Consider the following 22,533-nt stretch of genomic DNA (forward strand, 5'->3'; position numbering starts at 1 on the left):
AGAGCTGGAAGGTATACCCAAGGGTCATCTAGTCCAACCCCTTCAACACATCTTTTGCCCAACGCGGGGCTCAAATCCATGACCCTGAGCCACTGTCAAACCCCATGTAGTTGGTATGGGGTTTAAGATAACATTATCAATTGAAAATTTCAATCCCCTCCCCTGGCAAGTAGTATTTTTTATTTTATTTTATTTTTTTAGAAAATCTTTATTAATTTTCACATAGACAAATATACATAACATATAATACAAAAGACTATACAAATGAATAAAAACAATAAAGTCAGAAAAGTCAGAAAAACAAACATAAACAAATACAATATATTACACTTACATAACAAATTAAAATATGTAACTTCCAATAATTCTCATTATACTACTTATGTTATCTGTATTCCTTGCATGGATTCATATTATTTTATTTTGTATATAGATATATAATCCACTATTACATTTTGAATAATTCTTGGTTATCAGTATCACTTTATTTCTGCAAGTATCTTATTGTTCATACAGTACATTTTCAAGTATTCTTTATATATTTCCCATTCCCTAAATACCTTTTGGTTTGACATTCCTCTAAGTTTTCCAGTCAATTTTGCTAGTTGCAGGTATTCTGTCATAAGAATTTGCCACTCTGTGATCGTCAGTAAGGTTTCATTTTTCCAATCTCTTGCCACTATTATCCTGGCTGCCGTAACTGTGTACATAAACAATGGTCTTATATAATTTGTTTATTTCCATTGATAGTATTCCTAATAGAAAATTTTCTGGTGTTTTTTTTTAGAAATGTAGATTTGAATATTTTTTAAAATCCACTATAAATGTTGTTCCAAGTAGTATTAATACACCCAAAACCTTCCCCCAAAATTTCGTAAGTGTCAGACATACAGCAAACTCCGGATAGCTCAGTTGGTAGAGCACAAGACTCTTGATCTCGGGGTTGTGGGTTCAAGTCCTGCATTGGGCAATAGATTCCTACATTGCAGGGAGTTGGCCCAGATTGGCCTTGTGGTCCCTTCCAACTCTATAATTCTATGATTGTGTAAACATATGCTTCAATGAGGCATTATTTGTGATAATGCCTTAAGAAGGGGCACCAGAGGCCTGCCCTTAATGGGCACTCAGTTATGTGATGTGAGCCAGTGTTGTGTGTTAGGAGTGTGTGACTAGGGCCTGAGAAACCCAGGTTCACATCTGGCCCTAACTTGGGTGACCTTAGACCACTCGCAGTCTCCCAGGGTGGCCTACCTCACAGGACTGCTGTGAGGATAAAATGGGGAGGAGTACAGTGAAAAGCAGAGACATCACCTTGCCAACAAAGGTCCGTATAGTTAAAGCTATGCTTTTCCCAGTAGTGATGTATGGAAGTGAGAGCTGGACCATAAAGAAGGTTGATCGCCGAAGAATTGATGCTTTTGAATTATGGTGCTGGAGGAGACTCTTGAGAGTCCCATGGACTGCAAGAAGATCAAACCGATCCATTCTGAAGGAAATCAGTCCTGAGTGCTCACTGGAAGGACAGATCGTGAAGCTGAGGCTCCAATACTTTGGCCACCTCATGAGAAGAGAAGACTCCCTGGAAAAGACCCTGATGTTGGGAAAGATGGAGGGCACAAGGAGAAGGGGACGACAGAGGACAAGATGGCTGGACAGTGTTCTCGAAGCTACTAGCATGAGTTTGAGCAAACTGCGGGAGGCAGTGGAATACAGGAGTGCCTGGGATGCTGTGGTCCATGGGGTCACAAAGAGTCGGACACGACTGAACGACTAAACAACAACAACAACAGTGGTACTTCGGGTTACAGACGCTTCAGGTTACAGACTCCGCTAACCCAGAAATAGTACCTCGGGATAAGAACTTTGCTTCAGGATGAGAACAGAAATCACGTGCTGGCGGCACAGATTAAGAATGGACCTCCAGAATGAATTAAGTTCTTAACCCAAGGTACCACTGTAGAAGCATGCCCATCACCTTGACTTTTGGGAAGAATGCTGGGGTGTAAATAAAATAAATGTACCAGCAAGAGAGAATACTTAAAGGTGACTTCTCTTCCCAAGAACAAGCTCCCTTTCTTCTTGATTCATGTTGCACCTACTGGACACACCGCTAAAACGGTGTTCACCAAAGAAGAAGAAGAAAGCTCGTTTTATTACAGTGAGAATTTTATAAGCAATTTCTGTGGTTTTAACAGGCTTTTTTTTTTTACTCCAGCCGTGGGTGGCTGTCTCTCCCGCCCCCCCCCAAAAAACCTCGCTATATTTTAAAATATGTTTATTACTAGTATATTTTTATTGGGATGTGCCATGCGGCTTTGATTGCTTGGGCAAAACGCGAGATATAAATAATTCGAAAGGAACAGAAGTATTTTTAGATTCCCCCGTTTGATTTCCTCTGCTCACAGGTTCCTTTTTGATGTTGGTTCTGTGTTCAAATGTGCGGGGTGGACTTCAAAAAAACAAATAAATCTATTCCTCCTCTTTAACATTTCACGCGAAATGCCTTAATAGAGACCAGTGGGTGAGAGGAGACCAGAGACGGGTCAGGAATCTAAAAAGATCAAATCAAATCCCTGCGTGTTCCTTCTTCTCCATACCTCTCTGCCTAACACACCGCGATCGATCGCCTGCAAGTTTAAATCTTGGTGGGGAGCGCAAACGCGTTTTCCGCCGGAGGCTTCCCAGTAAAGAGACTTGGCGATCGTGCGCTTGGAGCAACAAGGAAACCAGGAGGCGGCGAAGCTTGCCAGACCAGAGCAGGCGGCCGCTCAACGCTGCGACGGACTCGCTTGGGCAGGGGGCGCAGGCGGCGCTCGCTCGGCAGAGGGCGTCCCGCTTGCGGCTTCGAGCGGAGCCGGGAGGAGCCTCGTGCGTTGCGCGCCTGGGCCGGGGAGGAGCTGCGCCACCGCCGCCGCCGCTTGTGCCACGTCCATCGGGCTGAGCCGAGCCGGGAAGCGGCTGGAGCGCCCGCACGTGCGCGCCGGGGGTGAGTCCAGGCGGGGCGGCCAAGTTGCAGGAGCGCGGCGATCTCCGTTCTTCTCTCCTCCTCCAAAAATTCAAAAAGGAGCCAACGACCCGACACCCGCAGCCCCGATCGCTGCCTGCCCGGGACTTTCTTTCCCAGCTGTAGATTCCGCAGGCGGCGTAAGTCGTGGGGGGGGGGGGAGAGCGCGTGTGCATGGTGGTTACTCACGAGTAGGAGCCGCGCCGAGCCCAGCAGCGCACTTTGCGCCCTGCGTAAAAACAACCCGATTGCAAGCCTCCCCAAAGCCTTTGCGCCAAAGGAGGTCCAAGTCCGGGCCGCGGGAGGAGGGTTGGAGGAAGAAAGTGTTGCCTGGGTTTGTAGCCCGAGACTACGTGGCGCGCTTTACTCGAGAGTAGAAGGTCGTCTGAACTCGTGCATAGGGCGCGCGTGTGGGATTTCACCCCGGTGTTTACTCGGCGGAGAGTTCCGCGGTGCCGGCGAAGAAAAGCGTGCGTTAGGTAGGATTGAAGCTCCTTTTTTTTGGAGGGGGGAGACTAGGGGGCGCAGGAAAAGTGGCGCGAGGTTTCAAAACGCGTGGAAATCGGGGGGCAGAGAAAGAGTTGAGTGCGTCTGGGCGGGATGAGGCCTCTTTCGGGTTGCAAGGAAGGCGAGAGGCGGGAGTCCCGTTGGAAACTTTGCAAAGCAAAGGGAAGAGGCGTGTTTAAAGCTGGGAGGAGGGGAGGAGAGGGTTAAAAGGGGGTCGCGGATCAAGTTGCTGCCCTGATCGCGACCCGGAGACTAGTCCTTCCCTCCACCCCCCACCCCCCTTAAAGTCAGTTTCCAGACGCGCAGCTGCTCGGCTTTGTAAGCGCCCTAGTAAGCGGATCTCCAAGAGACGAGTTGCTGTGTGGATCGAAATGGGGAGTCGTGCAGGCTGCAACTTCCTGCGCAACTTGGCCAGGACTTCCCCAGCCCCGATTGGGGGAGAGAGGAGGATCCGTACACGTAACACCGCTTTGCTGCCGATCCAACAAGGAGCCGTCCCTCTCTCCTTTCGACCCCCGCCAGCGTGTTTTGGACTCTGTTGCATGTCTGGGGGGATTTTCCCGGTCCCTTTTAAAGTAGGACTTGGCTGCGTTTTGGGGGAGCGGAGATCAGGACTGCACCTTGCTTAGGCAGGGGCGTCTCATGGATGTTTTCCTCGGAAGTAAACCCAGCTATGTTCAGCGACATATGTTACGCCTAGTCGCGTTGCAATCCTAAGCACCTTTAAGATTTAGTGCAGTTTTGGGGAGTAGAACTTAAAACAAGAGAGGTGATGAATAGAGCTGCGCTGCATGAGACTATGGGAGCTGTAGTTCTTTTAAAATTAAATTTAGCCTGGCCCTGAGAAATATGAGTAAAGGGGAAGAAGTCGTAGCGTAGCAGCCCAATAAGTTGAGGTTAGTGGGACACCAAAGGCAGTTTTATCATTTTCGCTCCAGTAGCTGTGAAACTGGCGACTACTTTTGATCTTTGGACACAGTGACATTCGTCAGGCACGCATTTCTTCAGTTAATATCATGCTCAAGGTGTATGATTTTATTTATTGCATTTATATCCTGCCCTTTTTTTCCAAGGAGGTCAAGGCAATGCACATGGTTCCTACCGTTTTATCCAAACAGCAGCCCTGTGAGGTAGGCTACGCTGGGAAAGAGCGACTGGTCTGAACTCTTGCAGTGAGCTTTGTGGTTTAGGATTTGGCCCAGTATGCCTGATGGAACATCTTCACCTCCATCGTTCTGCCCGGACGCTGAGGTCCAGCTCCGAAGGCCTTCTGGCGGTTCCCTCACTGTGAGAAGTGAGGTTACAGGGAACCAGGCAGAGTGGCACCCACCCTGTGGAACTCCCTCCCATCAGATGTCATAGAGATAAACAACTATCTGACTTTTAGAATACATCTGGAGGCAGCCCTGTGTAGGGAAGTTTTTAATGTTTGATGTTTAGTTGTGTTTTTATATTATGTTGGAAGCCGCCCAGAGCGACTGGGGCAACTCAGTCAGATGTAGTAGTAGTAGTAGTACTAGTAATAATAATAATAATTTTAAGCCGGCAAAAGGGGCAGTGTCACTCAAACGCTATTTTAAAGGCTTGTTTTGCCTCTGCCAGGCTCTGCCACCCTAAAGCAACCCCGCTGCTGAACAGAGTTTGGATCTGCCAGCTTAACTTTCACTGACTTGATTTACATCAACTTATTGTGCTAAAGGTATTGTTCCCGTGCTGTGGATTTGAATCCGGGCATTGCCACCCTTTTTCAGCCCATGGGCCCATTTGCACACCAGAGAATCTGTTGTGGATGCACCCCACTTCTCTCACACACCTAGACAGGTGCTGCAACCTGTTCTATTGCTTATACAGTAATGTAATGCTTCTTTCAAAACTTTCCTGGTCAACTGGTGGAGGGGGTACCAAGAGGGCATTAGGCCTCAGTGGGCACATAGGTGCTATGTTGGTAATAATAATAATAATAATAATAATAATAATAATAATAATAATAATAATAATAATTTATTATTTGTACCCTGCCCATCTGGCTGGGTTTCTCCAGCCACTCTGGGCGGCTTCCAGTATACCTGAAGGAGCGTCTCCACCCCCATCATTCTGCCCGGACGCTGAGGTCCAGCGCCGAGGGCCTTCTGGCGGTTCCCTCATTGCGAGAAGCAAAGCTACAGGGAACCAGGCAGAGGGCCTTCTCGGTAGTGGCGCCCGCCCTGTGGAATGCCCTTCCAGCAGATGTCAAAGCGATAAACAACTACCTGACATTCAGGAGACATCTTAAGGCAGCCCTGTTCAGGGAAGTTTTTAACGTGTGATATTTTACTGTATTTTTGGTTTTTATGGAAGCCGCCCAGAGTGGCTGGGGAGGCCCACCCAGATGGGCGGGGTATAAATAATAAATTATTATTATTATTATTATTATTATACTGGGCCGAGGCCGTTTAGGGCTTTAAAGGTCAGCACCAACACTTTGAACTGTGCTCGGAAACGTACTGGGAGCCAGTGTAGAGAAGGCAACCCCTTCTCTGAGCATTGCCTCATTCTGGTTTGAAGGAGGGGAGCCTGCAGCTGGAAAAGAGAAGGGAATTTGTGCGTTCCCATTGACCTAAGAGTTATTTTTAATGTGCCGCCTGTGTTTTTGTACCAACGTTGTGTTTTTCAGTTGGGGAACCTGTATTGCATTGTGCTCAGGACTGGTTTCGTCTGGGGAGGTGGCAGCAGGCCCCCCCATCTCTCTTCGCACAGCCATGATGGAAGTTCCACCTGCCTCCTCTCCCTACAGGCCAGGTGTGAGGAACCTTTGGCCTTCCAGGTGCTGCTGAACTACCAACTCCCATCAGCCTCAGCTAAGCATGACCAAGCAAACAGTCAGGGATGAAGGGCATATCACTTCCTTTTTCAACCGTGCTTTTCATTAAAGCATCCAAGAAAACAAATGCAAGCTTCAAGGGAAAAAATTCAGCATCTGGAAGGCCGAACGTTCTCCATCCTTTGCTGAAAGTGTGGTGGGACATCGCTTCTCCAGGTCCCTGTTTCTCAGGCTGTGTGTGGGAAAGGTGTGGGAGGCAGGCAGAGAGAATGTAAACCTGGCACTGAATACTTTACAAAGCTTTTAAGTACAGGCAGGGCTCTGAGCTGGCAGCAGGAAGGAAGCTGAGGAGTGGGGGCGTTTCAGAGATCTGGGAATGATTGGCCAGGGAGCCAAGACACAGCCTCTTTTCAACATCTGAAGGGCAGAAGGCGGAGCAGACTTTTGCTTCCTGTTGTTCGAGAGGGCAATGCCAGGATCAGACGGCTAGAAAGTTGTGTTTTTCAAGGTGAATTTGGGTTCCTGAAATTCGTTCTGATTGTGCAGATAAAATACAACAGATACAGTGGTACCTCGGGTTACATACGCTTCAGGTTACACACTCTGCTAACCCAGAAATAGTGCTTCAGGTTAAGAACTTTGCTTCAAGATAAGAACAGAAATCATGCTGCGCAGCGGTAGCAGGAGGCCCCATTAGCTAAAGTGGTGCTTCAGGTTAAGAACAGTTTCAGGCATGCACCTCCAAATGGTGGAGACATCAGCCGCCATACTGGGCATCCTCACTTGGTCGCAAGTGGCCGAAAGCCAGGTGCAAAGTGTGCCTGTCACTGGGTGAATTACAATTGCTGCTCCAGGCGTTTTGCATTTGCCGTGGCTGGTGCTGATGGGAACCGTAGTCCAAAACATCTGGAGGGTGCCACATTGGCAATGTTCTAGAGCTGATGATGCGGCCGTGGTGCCTTTAAGACCAGTGTGAGTCTAAGGTTCTTGGCTCCCTTGCCCTGGTTTTATTGGATGCTGGGCAGCTTGACAACAGCACGTTAACCATGATCCAGGATTTAATCAAACCCTCTTTTCTCACTTCCTTTTTTAATTTCAGTAATTCGGCTAGCACCCCATGGGGCTCTGCATTACGGAGCGTGGAGAAAACAGTACCCTCGGATTCTTGGCTGCCGTCACTAACACAGATTAAAAACCTCACAATTTGCTAATGAGAATATGGGGGGGGGGAGTGGGCAAATCTAAGAGGCAGGCAGGTACTCCCTCCCAAAAACATTTACCTAGCTGCTGAATCCAGCACCCGTAGACATTTGGCAACCTGGGCAGCTGCACAGTTGGCCCATGTGGTTGGTTTCCCTCTTTAAATATTGCGTATAAGGGGAACTCTGTTGCTTCTATACCTTTATTGAGGCATTGTGATCCTAAGGAGCTAATTATGGCCTGGAAGCGGAAGAGAATTTCACATACAGTGGTTTCTTGGTTTGCAACACTTTTGGATGACAACCGTTTTGGATTACAACCATTTCCATCCCTGAAGTGTGTGTACCTTTTTTTGGATTACGACCCATTTTTTTTTGGATTACGACCAATTTTTTTTGGAGGCTCCGTTGGTGAAAGCGCGCCTTGGGTCACAACCAGTTTTGGTTTACAACCGGACCTCCAGAACGGATTATGGTTGGAAACTAAGGTACCACTGTAATTGCATTTTGAACCTTGCAACGGAGTCAGATCATTGGCTTATTGTGCTCAGTGCTTCAGGGGTTTCCAAACATTTAAGGTTTGTGGGCACCACCCCCTTGGTTCACTTCTCTCCCCTCTCCTCCCCAAAGACAGAGAATATGTGTACGTGCTCCCTTTCCTTTTTCAAGAGGATAAGATCCCGTAGAATTAACCTGAGCCTTGGAAAGCACATAGAGTTGTAGAAGGAAGTGGGAAAGAGGGTCACTCTTCCAACTTCCTGTTTCAGCACTATGTAATTTTCAAGGGAGAAAAAAATGTAGGCATCTCATGGCCAAGGGGGCAGTGAGTTATTCCAGCTGTTTTGGACTACATCATCAAGCCCACCCAGCCTGGGGATTATAGTCTAAAAAAGCAACCGGAGAGCCCCAGATTGGTGAAGATGTTGGAGAACTTCTAGATGTTGGAGAACGTTGGTGGCAAAGCATTTTTCTTGCAAGCGGAAGGATCCAGGCTCATTCCTTAGCCTCTTCAGCTGTGGCTGGGAATGTCCCTCTGCCTGAAACTCAGGAGAGTCACTGCCAGTCGGTGTGGACAGTACTGAGGCAGATGGACTAAAGGTCCAGCTCTGTCTAAGATCACATCCTTTGTGTCCCCGACCCGTTGCCTATGGTGAGGTTGCTAATCCAGCAAGCGTGCGTAGATCTGCTCTTTAGCTGTTTGGCGGTACAGTTGCCGTCATCCGAAAATAGTTCTTAAGTGCTTTGAAGAGATTAAGCCGGGCGTACTTGGGGAAAGAAAAAGAGAGCTCCATTGTTAGGCTTTAAGAATTAAATGTCCTAAACCGCCAGAATTGTTGTAATTGAAAAGGAAAGGGGGGGGGGAATCAGAAGGCTCATATTAACACAGCCTACTAAAGAATGTCGGGAGATTATTAAAAGGAGAACCCTAATAATTGGCAGGATAATCCGCTCTGAATATGAGCAGTGCAGCTTTGCTTGCGTTTCTAGGCACAGTTTGGCAGTTCGAAGGGGGCACAGATGTGAATTGTTTATTGAGCCAAGTTTAATTTACAACTTGCCCTCCTTTTAAAAAAGATTCCGAGTTTGACAGCTACCTGCACAAATGAAAAAAGAGCCCATCTTTTTTCTTTTTGTAAATTGCACACTTCCTTAATATTAACAGATCTTACCCACCCGCCCCAATAATACTTCAGTTGTGCCAAAAGCCCATCGCAAAACATCCGGCCTGTTGGGTGAACATGAGTCCTTGTAGCTTTTAGTGTCTGAAGGAGTGATATTGTCAGTAGCGCCAATTCCATCTGTTGTTGGATGCTTCCTTTGAACTGGAGGTTGATACTATCCGGGAGATTAAGTGTCTCTTGAACTCATAAACTTGAAAGATGTGGCTCAGTGCTTTAGATCTGAAAAGGAAATATGATTTGGTCCACTTGGGTTACATAGTGGCTTAGGATTTGACTTACACAACTTGCGGCCCATCAAGTTGAATGCAGCAGCTGTCTAGCATTGACTGCCAGGTGTATGACAACACATGCACAGCCTGTGTAATAATAATAATAATAATAATAATAATAATAATAATATACATCATTTATATGCTGCTCATCTGACTGGGTTGCCCCAGCCACTCTGGGCTGCTCCCAACAAATTATAAAACCACAGTAAAACATCAGCCATTAAAAACCTCCTGATACAGATATCTACGGAAGGTCCTAATAATCGTTTATCTCCTTGACCCAGAGGGCGTTCCACAGGGCGGGTGCCACTACTGAGAAGGCCCTGTGCCCGGTTCCCTGTAACCTCACTTCTCGCAGCGATGGAGCCGCCAGAAGGCTCCCGTAGGCTGCATTCAGTGTTGGAAATTAGCCTGGCGCCTTTTGCACCTGGCTGTAGGCAACTTGCAACAGTCAAGATCCAAGGATCTTGGCATGCATGAACCTCCAGATGATGGAGATGTTGGGCGCCAGCTTGGAACTTGTCAGGGAACTGACATCAGAGCGAGAGGCGAAGGAGAGGCTCCCGGATTCTTCAGGGGAAGGACCCAGCACCAGGGGGAGAAGCATCTCGGTAGAGGAGGAAGGAAATCGGCGTAACACCAGGGATCAAGGGGGGCAAATGGGGGAAGCGGAGGGAGAGCTCCGGGATTCTTCTCTGGACATCAGTGAGGAGAGCACAGGTCCTCCACTACCCACGCCCTCCCTGCGCAGAAGACTCCCGCGCAGTGAGAGGTGGAGACGACTGGGAGTCAGACGGCTTTTATGCTGGAAAAGGTTTAAGAAACGCCCACAGACAGATTCTGCTAGTGACTGAGGCAGCCACGCTGAGATGGGCTGTGCAGTCAGGACGGTTTAACCAAGGCAGTTAAGCCTAGAATGGCTACAGTTTACGCATGAGTAACTCAAACCCATTACAGAACTAATACCACATCCTGTGGAATTCTGCCTGCGACGTTTTATCAGAATGAATTTCAGGAACCCAAATGTGTTTTTTTCCTGTACTAAAAACGGGGAGTAGTTCTAACCAGCCCAGCCTTGTGCTTCTGTTGCCTTTGGACCTCAGTGTGTTACTGAAGCATCAGAGAGGGAAGGCATAAGTGGAATGTGCCTGATCTACCCTCCCAGTCACTTAGTCGGGCGCTGATTGTGTGTGCTTGGAACTGCAAGGACTGTTATTGTGGTGGAATGAGCAAAACAAGATGTGGGCTAAGCAATGTAATTACTTTTCCAAACACTCAAGGCCCCGGTTAGCTTGCTGGCGGGAACATACCTAGAAGTGTTTGTCATGCGTCAGGCTCTGAGACGACGAAATGGGATCTTCTTGCCCCTAGATGAAAGAGGCATGCAAATGAGGTGCTGTGCTCAGGTAGACGCAATGAAGTGCATCCTCTCCCCTTTGCTGTAGGCATCCCAGATAAGGACAATGCCTGTGCTTCTGTAGTTGCCGTATTGGAGTTGCTGAACTCATTCTTCTGGACTCTGTATCTACAATAGGGCAGCAGGCGTTGCAGCAAAGAAGTGTGTTCAGCGTTAGAAACTCAGGTATAGGCACCAAATGGCTCCTTAAACCAGGGTTACAGTCACCAAAACAGAATGTCTAGTTGCCGTTTTGGGGCCTTAAACCAGGGTTACAGTCACCAAAACAGAATGTCTAGTTGCCGTTTTGGGGCCAGACCATTTGGTAGCCAAGCTCCAAACCCAAAGTCCTGTTCCGATGCATTTTGGCTTGCCTGCTGATGATATTGCTGATGCCTTTGCTCCTTTCGTTTCATGCCTCTTCTGGTTCTGCGAGTCCAGGTGGGAGGGGAGCTTGTTACAGCAGGAAGGGGAGACACCTTGTCTTCTTCACCAGCCGGACCCATCTCTGCTTCTTGGCCTCCCTCCTCTTCTGCTTCCTTTTCTACCTCTTATTCCGCACTTCCCTCTGCCACAGCCTCTTCCTGCTCACTAAACCCCGTTACCTCTTCAGCTTCCGACACCTCTACCCCCCAGCCTTCTCCCTCTGACCGCTCATCATCACCCCACCACCACTTCCCAGGATCGCAACCTTCTCCCCTTGAAAGTTTCCCAGCTGGTTCCTCCCAACATAACTCTGCGTCCAACCAGTCTGAGACAGTCCTATCAGCAAACTCAGGTGGTGAGTGCCATTAAAACACGGGAACCATTTTCCAGGCTGAGGGCTGCATTCCCTTGTGGGCAACCTTCTAGAGGCCACTCCTTCTATCTGGGATGGTCGTCCTCTTCCACCGAGCGCGCAGCTTCGGGAGGGACACACACAGAGCGGTGAGGGAGGAAGGGGGCACCCGCCTAGCCAGCCAGATGAGCCGAATCAACCCTGGCGATCAATGGGGTGACAGATGTCGCAGCCAGATCGCCCTCACATTACCTCACATGAGATCATTACCCCACTCTTAACTTACCATCCCAGGCCGCCCATCTGAGGCCACATTGTTCTTTCTTTGATCAGATCAAAATGATCAGACAACAGCAAAGGCTGCTAGATTTATTGAGGGTGCAGTAAGATTTAGGGCCACTAAGGGTTAAACCACAGAGCCTAGGGCTTGCCGATCAGAAGGTCGGCGGTTCGAATCCCCGTGATTCGAATCCCTGTGACGGGGTGAGCTCCCGTTGCTCGGTCCCTGCTCCTCCCAACCCAGCAGTTCGAAAGCACCTCAATGTGCAAGTTCCTCTGGCGGGAAGGTAAACGGTGTTTCCGTGCGCTGCTCTGGTTCGCCAGAAGCGGCTTAGTCATGCTGGCCACATGACCCGGAAGCTGTACGCCGGCTCCCTCGGCCAATAAAGCGAGATGAGCGCCGCAACCCCAGAGTCGGTCACGACTGGACCTAATGGTCAGGGGCTCCTTTACCTTTACCTATCTTCTAGAGACTACTTGTCAGAGGCAGGCATGGCCAGAGGCCATAGTGGGCAGGGCAACAGGTGGGCCTCTTAGCTTTGTGCATCAGTTGAATCCCTGACTAAGGACAGTGGAACCCCTGCACAAGGACTTTTGCTTGTGCAATGGGGGCTCCTCCCCCTGAGCCCCCCCCGAAATTAGTTCTGGAGAGGATGCTGGAGAAAAGCAGAGATCCAAACACAAATAGCATTATCAAAGCATCAGTGACAGGGGCGAGTCTTGTGGGTCAAGGAAAGAGATGTCTCTATGAGATATCCGAAGCGGCTGGTGGATGCTGCTTCACTTTAGAACGTAAGTAGAGTTCTGTGCTGGATCAGGCCAGCGGCCTACATGCTCCAGAATCCTGTTCTCACAGCGGCCAGGCAGGATCTTGGCAAAAGCAGGGCACACACTCTCTTCAGATTTCTTGGCCTGTAGCCACTGATAGACAAATAAGCACGAGCCTCATGGCTTTCTTAAAAAACAAAACATCGAGACCAGTGACCGTCGCTACCGTAGCAAATTAGATAAGTTAATTAAGACCAACTTGGCCCAGTTCTTCAGCGAGGCTGTGTTTCAGCCATCTGCAGCTCCGTAGCCATCTGGTTAACACATTTTGTTAATCCTTAACTCCTCTCCCCTGCCTTCTGTTTAGCGTGGATTGTAAACTCTCCGAGTGGGGACTGTCCAGGATGCGGTGCCTAGCAGTTGGTTCGTACGTGGGTAAAAGCGTCTGGCAATCCCCCCTCCCATGGGTCTCCCTATTTGTTTAGATTCAATCATTCCTCTCTGCGCAAGAACATTTCCCTCGGCACGTCACGGAGCTCCTCGCGTGCTGTTCTGGGATGCCGTGCCAAAACCAATTGTGCCGAGAGCTGTTGCGGTTGCCTGCAGCGCTGAGGGCTTCCAGACTGGCTTGAGCTTATGAGTTATTTTGGAAATAAATTAGCCTCTCGATGGCTGTCATCATGCCTATAGCGAGAAGCGATCGCAGGAGAGCCATCAGAATCTACGGGCAGAGGAAGGGGGACAAATTGCAAGTTTCCAGGCATTATATACTTTGGAAAGTTGTGGCTTCTCCCCTGGGAATGCTGAGAACTCTAGTTTGTTAAGGGTGCCAAGAGTTGTCAGGGAGATCACCAACTGCATCTTGTGGCAGTGAGTGCCATAGGTCCCCTACCCATAATGTGAAAGTCATCCATTAAGTCCTGAGTCCATTGTCGACCAGCTTCAATGAGTGAACCAATTTTTTACGGTTAGAGAAGGGAGAAATAATTCCTGCGTTCAATGCCATTGTTAATCTTATAGATCTTTGCCATATCTTCTTTCGGACACATTTCCCCCCCCCCCAAACCCCCCTTAAAAGCTCACAAATGCTTTACAGTCTTTCCCTTAGGGAAGACACTCCAATCTTTCTATCATTTTAGTTGCTCTTAGAACATCAGGAAGCTGCCTTATGTATTTTCAGGCTATTGGCCCATCAAACTCCGTTCTACAATGAGCCAAAGTCTGCAGTTCCTCTCCGCTCCCCCCTTCTGCTAACAAACTTCATAGAACCAGCTGCATGGAATTATCAAATAAATCCTTAATCTGCAGGCTTAAAAAGTTTCTTTCTAAACGGATAAGATTATCAGAGACTGGCAGGGAGGAGGGATAAATTCTGTGGCAGGTTTAAGCAAAGTACACGGGGACTGTGTGTGCGGGTGTGTTTTGCAAAAAAGCCTTAAGGGAAATGCTTTAACATTTGTGGTGAGATCCCAAACAACAAGGCTTGGAAATAGCGCAGCCTGAGACCTTGAATAGCCACTACCAGTTAATGTAAGCAGCTCTGGGATCTGTGGGCCAATGGTCTAACTCAGGGGTCTGCAACCCGCGGCTCCAGAGCCGCATGTGGCTCTTTTACACCTTTGCCGTGGCTCCGGGGCGGATACTAGCGAGGGGAGGAGGCGCATTGTGCGCCCCGACACTCCCCACTGTGGCGGGCGCTGTACTGGCTGTGACGTCGCATGGGGGTGGTGCGTGCGTTAGTCACGCACCGTCCCGGCATCACCTTCCCGCCCGCCCGCTACATTGTAAGGGGCATGTATGCTGGTCACTGCATTGAAAGGGAGCATATACGCTGGTCACTGTTTTGAAGGGGAGTGAAGAACACACACACAAAAAAGGTAACTTGTTAAATTAACGTTTATTTCTATGAGGAGGAGTAATTCTGAGGGGTCAAACAAAGAAATAATAAAAAAGTGACAAAAAAGTTATTTTTATAATGACGAGTTTTGCGGCTCCCGGTTGTTGTTTTTCTTCAGAAACGGGTCCAAGTGGCTCTTTTTGTCTTAAAGGTTGCAGACCCCTGGTCTAACTTAAACTTAGGCGGAGCTGGTGCACATATTTTGTGCACGTACAGACATACATCCTCTTCTTGGTAAGCCTACTGTGGATTTTTGCATATACCGAAGATTCATGCCTTGCAGGGGGTCAGACTAGATGACTCAAGGTGTCCCTTCCAACTCTACAATTCTATGAAATCAGAAGCGCCCCTTCAGCTTTTGTGCTGCCCTGGCCACAAGGAGGAAATTGGAAGCTTCCGCTTCCTGCTGTTTAGGGTCTGGATGAAACCCTAAGTCGTGTCTAGTCTTAATTATGGTTTGTTAGAACCACCTGCCGCCTGGGGTATTGCCCCCTCTTCTGGGTGCTGCTGTTTCATAAAAATATTGACGCACTGGAACATGTCCAGGAGAGTTTGACATAGTTGGTGATGGATCGGGAGATGGGAGTTCCATGAGGAGCACTGGGTAGGTATAGTCTGGTGAAGAGGCCAGAAGATAGTGTTTCTCATATATGTGAAAGCCTGGTTCAGAAGGTGGAGCAAATCTTGTTTTCTGTCATGGGTAGAAACAGGGCCAGATTTAGGTTTGATGAGCCCCTAAGCTGCTGAAGTTAATGGGGCCCTTTATATCTCCAGTTGTCCTTTGTCAACAACAAATTGTCACTGTTTTGTGTGTGGAATATATGCTATATGGTAGTTTATGGACCTAATAGGTATCTAAAGCCATTTGCACATAACAAAATATGTATTTTATCAAAGTAATTTGTTTTTTATCTTATATTTTGGAAATGTACATCCAGGTTTTTTCCCTTTAAATTTTTTGGGGCCCCCCAAGGGATTGGGGCACTAAGCCAGTGTTTCCCAACCTTTTTTGGGCAAAGGCACACTTGTTTCATGAAAAAAATCTCGAGGCACACCACCATTACAGCCCCGTGACGTCAGCGCGCAGCGTCACGCCGGGAGGGATGCACGAAAGTGTAAGTTTCAATTTTTTCCCCTCCCCCTTGCCTTCCTTCTGTGCCAACCGCCAAAAAGCCAAGAAAAAAGCCAAGACTTTAGGGCAGCAGGTTGACACGGAAGAAGCTCCTACCTAAGGACAGGTGCGACGGCCGTGTCCTCTTCTGCCACACTTGGCAGCCCTGCCTCACGGTCGTGACTCCCACCCTGATTTCTCCCCGCAGGTCGAGCGGCACAGGCAGCCCAATGTGTCCAGCCCAGACACAAGCCCCGCTTCCCCACTCTAGATCCTGAATGCGACCAAGTGCTCTGGACTCCCGAGCAGGGTGGGAAAGAGGACTCGCATCTGGTAGCCTCCGGGCTCCTCGCCTGCTCGAGGGATGGCATTGCAGGCAAGCTGCCGGCCGTCGCCATCGCCGCCCCCTCATGCGAGTGGACCTGCCCGGAGTGGTGGGCCGGGGGAGGCTCGCTCTCTGTGGGGATGTGGCCCGCACGCACGGCCCCGCTTCCTCCTGCCCAGGGCTGAGCTCCTTACCTGCGATCTCGGTCTCGCGCACGCGGATCCCACTTATTCCGAAGCTCGCGCCACTAGCCGGGGCTCTCACACCGTGCCAGGGCGAGGCGGCGCGGCCCACTGACGTCATCGCGGCTCGCCGCCGCCCTCGACTTCCCTGTTCCCTCCCCTCCCTCGGGTCACCGTGGTTACCGAGGACTGCAAGCTGCTCGGGCGAGCGTGGGGCATTAAGTGGGAGAAGGAAAATTAAAATTAAAACTCGCCTGAAGGCCGCCTCTCCGGATATGAAGCTATCTTTCGAATTTTTTAATTTTTCCCGCGGCACACCAGGCAACGTCTCGCGGCACACTAGTGTGCCGCAGAACACCGGTTGGGAAACACTGCACTAAGCTATAGCTTGTTTAGCTTAGATGTAAATCCAGCACTGGGTAGGAACCAAACCAGCAGGTTCAAATGACAAGAACTCTGATTGCATGAGTTGCTCAATAGAGCGTACTGCCTCTGAAAGTGGCAGACTATTCTTCTTATGGGGACATGGGTGGCACTGTGGGTTAAACCACAGAGCCTAGGACTTGCCAATCAGAAGGCCGGCGGTTCAAATCCCGTGACAGGGTGAGCTCCCGTTGCTCGGTCCCTGCTCCTGCCAACCTAGCAGTTTGAAAGCACGTCAAAGTGCAAGTAGATAAATAGGTACCGCTCCGGCGGGAAGGTAAACGGCATTTCCGTGCGCTGCTCTGGTTCGCCAGAAGTGGCTTTGTCATGCTGGCCACATGACCCGGAAGCTGTACGCCGGCTCCCTCGGCCAATATAGCGAGATGAGCGCCACAACCCCAGAGTCGTCTGCGACTGGACCTAACGGTCCCTTTACCTTTATTCTTCTTTAGATTTTTTTTTAGCGGATTCTGGATGGCTGTCAGCAGGCACCAGACATATTTTGCACCTGCCTTTCAACTACAGTGGTACCTCTACTTATGAGCATCTCTGGTTACGTATCCTTCGGGATACGCATGTGGCAAACCCGGAAGTATTTTTCCAGGTTTTGCCGCATGCGCAGGAGCACTGTTCTGTGCCGCACACATGCGCAGAACAGGCACCTCTGGTTGCGAAAACCTCGGGATCCGACTGGAGCTCTGGAATGGATCCTGTCTGCAACCGGAGGTACCACTGTACTTGTGACCAAGTGAATATGCTGCCCCTGACATCACCACCATTTGGTGGCGCATGCCTAGGGATCATTGGATCCGCACTGTTTTCACATACTAACACCCCCATCCTGTAGAAATCTATCAGTTCTGTTTTATCTGCCCAGTCGGGATGAATTTCTGGAACCAAAATGCTTTTTCTGTGCATCCTCAGCAGGAGCAGTCACCATTAAGAAAAAGAGGTCGGAATAGGTCAATCTATATGTGGACTGTCTCTGGATCAAGTAAATTTTCTTCTTTAAGTTCTCAAAGCTCTTAACCTAGCTCAAGTTAGTCCTCTGAACCAGCCAGATGTTTCACTAGGAATCAATCACAGTCGGTCCATCATTTCAAGCCGTCTAGCCCCAAAATGGCAACTAGACCAGGAGTAGGCAACCTAAGGCCCATGGGCCACAAGCGGCCCACATGGGTTGTTTAACCGGCCCACGACTCGCTTCCGCGGTGCCAGAAATCGCATCTGCGCAGACGCCGGAAATCGCGGCCACACGTGCGAAATCCGGCCCACAGAGGGATCGCCGCTGGAGTGAACCGGTCCAGGCGAGGTAAACCTTGCTGACCCCTGAACTAGACATTCCGTTTTGGCAATTATAACCTTGGTTGAAAAAGCCATTTGGCACCCAGCTCCTATATCTTGAGTTTTTAATACTGGCTGTCAGACAGGGATTCTACAACATGGATTTCCTACATGATCAGGGAATCCAGCATCATAAAGCTGTGGTCAATTGAATGCAAAAGTGAAAGCCTCTGAACTCTTTGTGCACTGAGGGAACAGCCAGACACAGGCAGAGACCTCAGATGATATAGGTAGTCAGTAGCTTTCTGTTTAAGTGTTAGATATATTTAAAGAATATATTGTCTCGTGCTGTTACGGAATTGAATAAATCAGCCATTTTGAGTCACAGGTAAATAAAATGTGTAGCTTGTATTCACCCGAGATGTCTCCTAGCAAACCTAGTTGACTCTTAAATGTCTAATTTCTTCATTCGCAGTACAAATTTGATGTATTGCGTTTTTTCCTTCTGAGAAAATGGCTATAGAGAGCCTAACCCCTCACCATATCTCCCATGACTTCCTTGAGAACATTGGATACAAATTCCATAGATAATAATATTAATAACGAAAGCTTGAAATGTGGACTGTTATTTCACCATTGCAGGGTGACCAGCTGACTGGTGCGCCTGATCATAGAATTGTAGAGTTGCAAGAGACCCCAAGGGCCATCTAGTCCAAACCCCCACAATATAGGAATCTCCTGTCCAAAGTAGGACTTGAACCCACAACCCGCAAGATGAAAAGTCTCCTGCTCTCTTGACTGAGCTATCCAGCCACAGCGCAATCAGTATGCATGGGTTGCCTCTAAGGACATGACATGCAAGTTTGAAAAAAAGCTGCGTGAGCTTGAGAAAGGTCACTTCACCAGGTCCAACCTAGCTCAGTTTGAGGGCATCTTTCCATGGATATTGACAGAGGACTTCCCCACTTCTCCCATCTGAGCTCCTTTCAACTCATGGTATGAGTGATACGAACCTGAGCCTCTTGCATGCAAACCAGGTGTTTTACCACTAAGCTACATGCACCTCCTTGCCCAAGATCCTTCTGAAATATCTTGAATGCCTCTTGAGCTTTTCTTTCAGCGTGGATTAAATTGTTTCCCCGCTCAGTTTTCTTATAAAATTCCATTTTCTGCCCGCTAATTGTATTTCCACCCCCTCACTCCCCACCTTGGTTTCATGTTAAGCTGTCCCCCTTTCCCAAGTGCTGCCTATTAGCCTGCCTTCCTCAATTTTTTTTGAAACGGCTAATCTCACAGTTTCTGCGGCTCCCGCCCAGCGTAGACTCTCCCTGTCTTAATTTTGTTTAGACTTCGATTTTAGACTTCGATTTCTTGCCTTTCATCTCCTTTATATATATATATTTCGACCCTCCCTCCCACTTTCAACTTTCATCCTTCTTCCAGGGAAGGCGCTTGTACCTCTTTGCTTTTAGTGAAACTCATTTGCATTCTTGAGACTCATTGTTTATGGCAGAGGACTAGTAATTTCCGAATAAAGCGTTCCCTTTTCTCTCTCTCTCTCGACACCTCGCGCCCTCCGAAGGCTTTGCTCAAATTTTTCTCTGTTTGCACAAAGAAATCGCAAGGAATAAAGAGCGGTACTAGATTTTATTTATCTTATTTTCAAAAGGGTAAGGAGGAGGAGCGGTCTTCCGCCTCAGTCAATGTGCTGGAAGCTTTGTCACTGGGAAAGTAGGAATGCAATAACTCTCAGTCCGCCTGCTCCCCAAATGATTTGATAGGGGTGGGAGCAATGCAGGAATCCCCCCCCCCCAGTTTTGGCTTCCGTGTTTTCATCCTGAGTTTGGGTTTGGAGAGTGGTGAAAGTTTTGGTTTGGAGAGTGGTAAAATTTGGGATAATTTATTTAACCACGTCTTTCCCTATTTTGAAGTCAATACAGTGGTACCTTGGGTTACATACGCTTCAGGTTACAGACTCCGCTAACCCAGAAATAGTACCTTGGGTTAAGAACTTTGCTTCAGGATGTGAACAGAAATTGTGCTCTGGCGGCGCAGTGGCAGCAGGAGGCTCCATTAGCTAAAGTGGTGCTTCAGGTAAAGAAGAGTTTCAGGTTAAGAACAGACCTCCGGAACGAATTAAGTACTTAACCTGAGGTACCACTGTAGTTGTTGACTTTGGCCTCATATTTCGCATGTTTGCAATGTGAGTATGGAAAAAGTGGAGTTATTACTATATTGTTGTTGTCGTCCGACTCTTTGTGACCCCATGGACCAGAGCACGCCAGGCACTAATGTCTTCCACTGCCTCCCGCAGTTTGATCAGACTCATGTTAGTAGCTTCGAGAACACTGTCCAACCATCTCGTCCTCTGCTGTCCCCTTCTCCTTGTGCCCTCCATCTTTCCCAACATCAGGGTCTTTTCCAGGGAGTCTTCTCTTCTCATGAGGTGGCCAAAGTCTTGGAGCCTCAGCTTCAGGATCTGTCCTTCCAGTGAGCACTCAGGGCTGATTTCCTTCAGAATGGATAGGTTTGTTCTTCTTGCAGTCCATGGGACTCTCAAGAGTCTCCTCCAGCACCATAATTCAAAAGCATCAATTCTTTCGGCAATCAGCCTTCTTGATCGTCCAGCTCTCACTTCCATAGCTTTAACTATACAGACCTTGGTCGGCAAGGTGATGTCTCAGCCGCTCTCTGACAAAGAGATTGGGCTGGTATATAGTAATATAATACAGTGGTACCTCGGGTTACATACATTTCAGGTTACATACGCTTCAGGTTACAGACTCTGCTAACCCAGAAATATTACCTCAGGTTAAGAACTTTGCTTCAGGATGAGAACAGAAATCGTGCTCCGGCGGCGCGGCAGCAGCAGCAGGCCCCATTAGCTAAAGTGGTGCTTCAGGTTAAGAACAGTTTCAGGTTAAGTACGGACCTCTGGAACGAATTAAGTACTTAACCTGAGGTACCACTGTCTATTACTATATTCCAGCCCAATTGCTTTGTCAGAGAGTGGCTGCGTGCTTCTCGGCCCTTTCCAGTTCCTACTCACCAGGGGAATTTAGAGGAGCAGAATGCAATTACCGGTGTTGAATTGTAGGCAATCGTTGATCAATAGGTATATAATCAGTCAGATTCTCTTGTTTGCCTTCGTCTTGTGTGGCTCAGTCAGCGACAGGCTCCGGTACGGGGCAATCAAATTGCAATCTTGCTAACTCCGCTGTCTGTGCCACTCGCTGTCCATGCTGTTGCGTTATAAAGTATTTTGGAGAAAGAAGTGCTAACTTTAACATCTTCAAGTGCCTAAGGTGAGAAAATATGTGTTTTGCTGGGCTGATTCATACCCTATTTGCTTGTTTGCAAGCATGATGCAGAGGTGCATGTTTCTGAACGTGCGGCAGTTGTGCTTCTGGCATTAGTGATTTCTGGCACATGGCCACGAGGCTCCTTGAGAGACACACTTCCTCTTACAGTCATACCTCGGGTTACAGATGCTTCAGGTTGCGTTTTTTCGAGATACGGACCGCCGAAACATGGAAGTACCAGAATGGGTTACTTCTGGGTTTCAGCGGTCGCACATGCGCAGAAGCACTAAATTGCGCTTTGCGCACACGCAGAAGCACTGAATCGCAATCCGCATGTGCGCAGATGCGCCGTTGCAGGTTGCGGACGTGCATCCTGTGGGGATCACGTTCACAACCCAAGCATCCACTGTAGTTGGATATTTTCTGGTGTGGAATGTACCTGCATGAATAATGTGGACATTCCTGCTGCTCTAAAAGTACAGATTCATACGTGTGGCAGTGGCCATGTTTGCACAGCACAATAAACCAGGGTTACTGGCTAACCATGGTTTTCTGGTTATGAGCAAACATACAGGCAGAGTTAGAAGCTGGGATAGAAAAGCGAGGAGCGAAATGGCTCCTGAGACCTGGATTGTGGGCACCAAAACAGAATATCTAGTTGCCAATTTTGGGGGGAAGTTGGCAAAAGACTTTTTATTTATTATTTTGATAAGCATGAACTAATGCACAATTAACACAAGTGACAAATTGTTCATATCACATTTTAAACAGAATTTGTTAATACATGTTTAATTTGGTGTTTGCAATAGAAAAAATTGGTACCATACAGTCATACCTCATGTTACGTCCGCTTCATGTTACGTTCTTTCAGGATACGTCCCGCGGTAACCCGGAAGTACCGGAAAGGGTTACTTCCGGGTTTCGCCACTCGCACATGTGCAGAAGCGCAAAATGATGTCACGCGCATGCGCAGAGGCGGCAAATTGCAACCTGCGCGTGCGCAGATGCACCGCTGTGGGTTGCGCTCTTTTCATGTTGCAAATGGGCCTCTGGAACAGATCCCGTTCACAACCAGAGGTACCACTGTACTTCAGTTTTCAAAACACTCTTACTCTTTATTCTTAAACTCCTTAACATATTGTCTATCCTTAACATATACTTCGGGGCTTCAGAGCACATACATTTCAGTAATCCTTGAGTGTCATCTAGGCGCAAAAAAAGGGCACCCTGACTTTCGCAAATGGAGAATCTTTAGGCGCGAAATGCGCCTGGCGCCCTGCTAATTTCGAACCCTGCCTACTGATGGACCCTGCTTGGCTCTTCC

At 48.4% G+C, this 22,533-nt stretch overlaps 1 protein-coding gene across 2 annotated transcripts in view; it reads left to right on the forward strand.

Moving 5' to 3' along the window:
• Positions 1-2,877: 2,877 nt before the first annotated feature.
• Positions 2,878-22,533, forward strand: part of SMCO4 (single-pass membrane protein with coiled-coil domains 4) — a 51,397-nt gene continuing 31,741 nt past the window's right edge. The window contains exon 1 of one of the 2 annotated variants that reach the window (XM_081197505.1): positions 2,878-2,986. The gene's annotated coding sequence lies outside the window, so the exon portion shown is untranslated. The other variant, XM_081197507.1, reaches the window with a different exon arrangement.

Source organism: Podarcis bocagei (genome assembly GCF_964188305.1).
Source record: "Podarcis bocagei genome assembly, chromosome: 6".
In the NCBI taxonomy this organism is placed as follows: domain Eukaryota; kingdom Metazoa; phylum Chordata; class Lepidosauria; order Squamata; family Lacertidae; genus Podarcis; species Podarcis bocagei.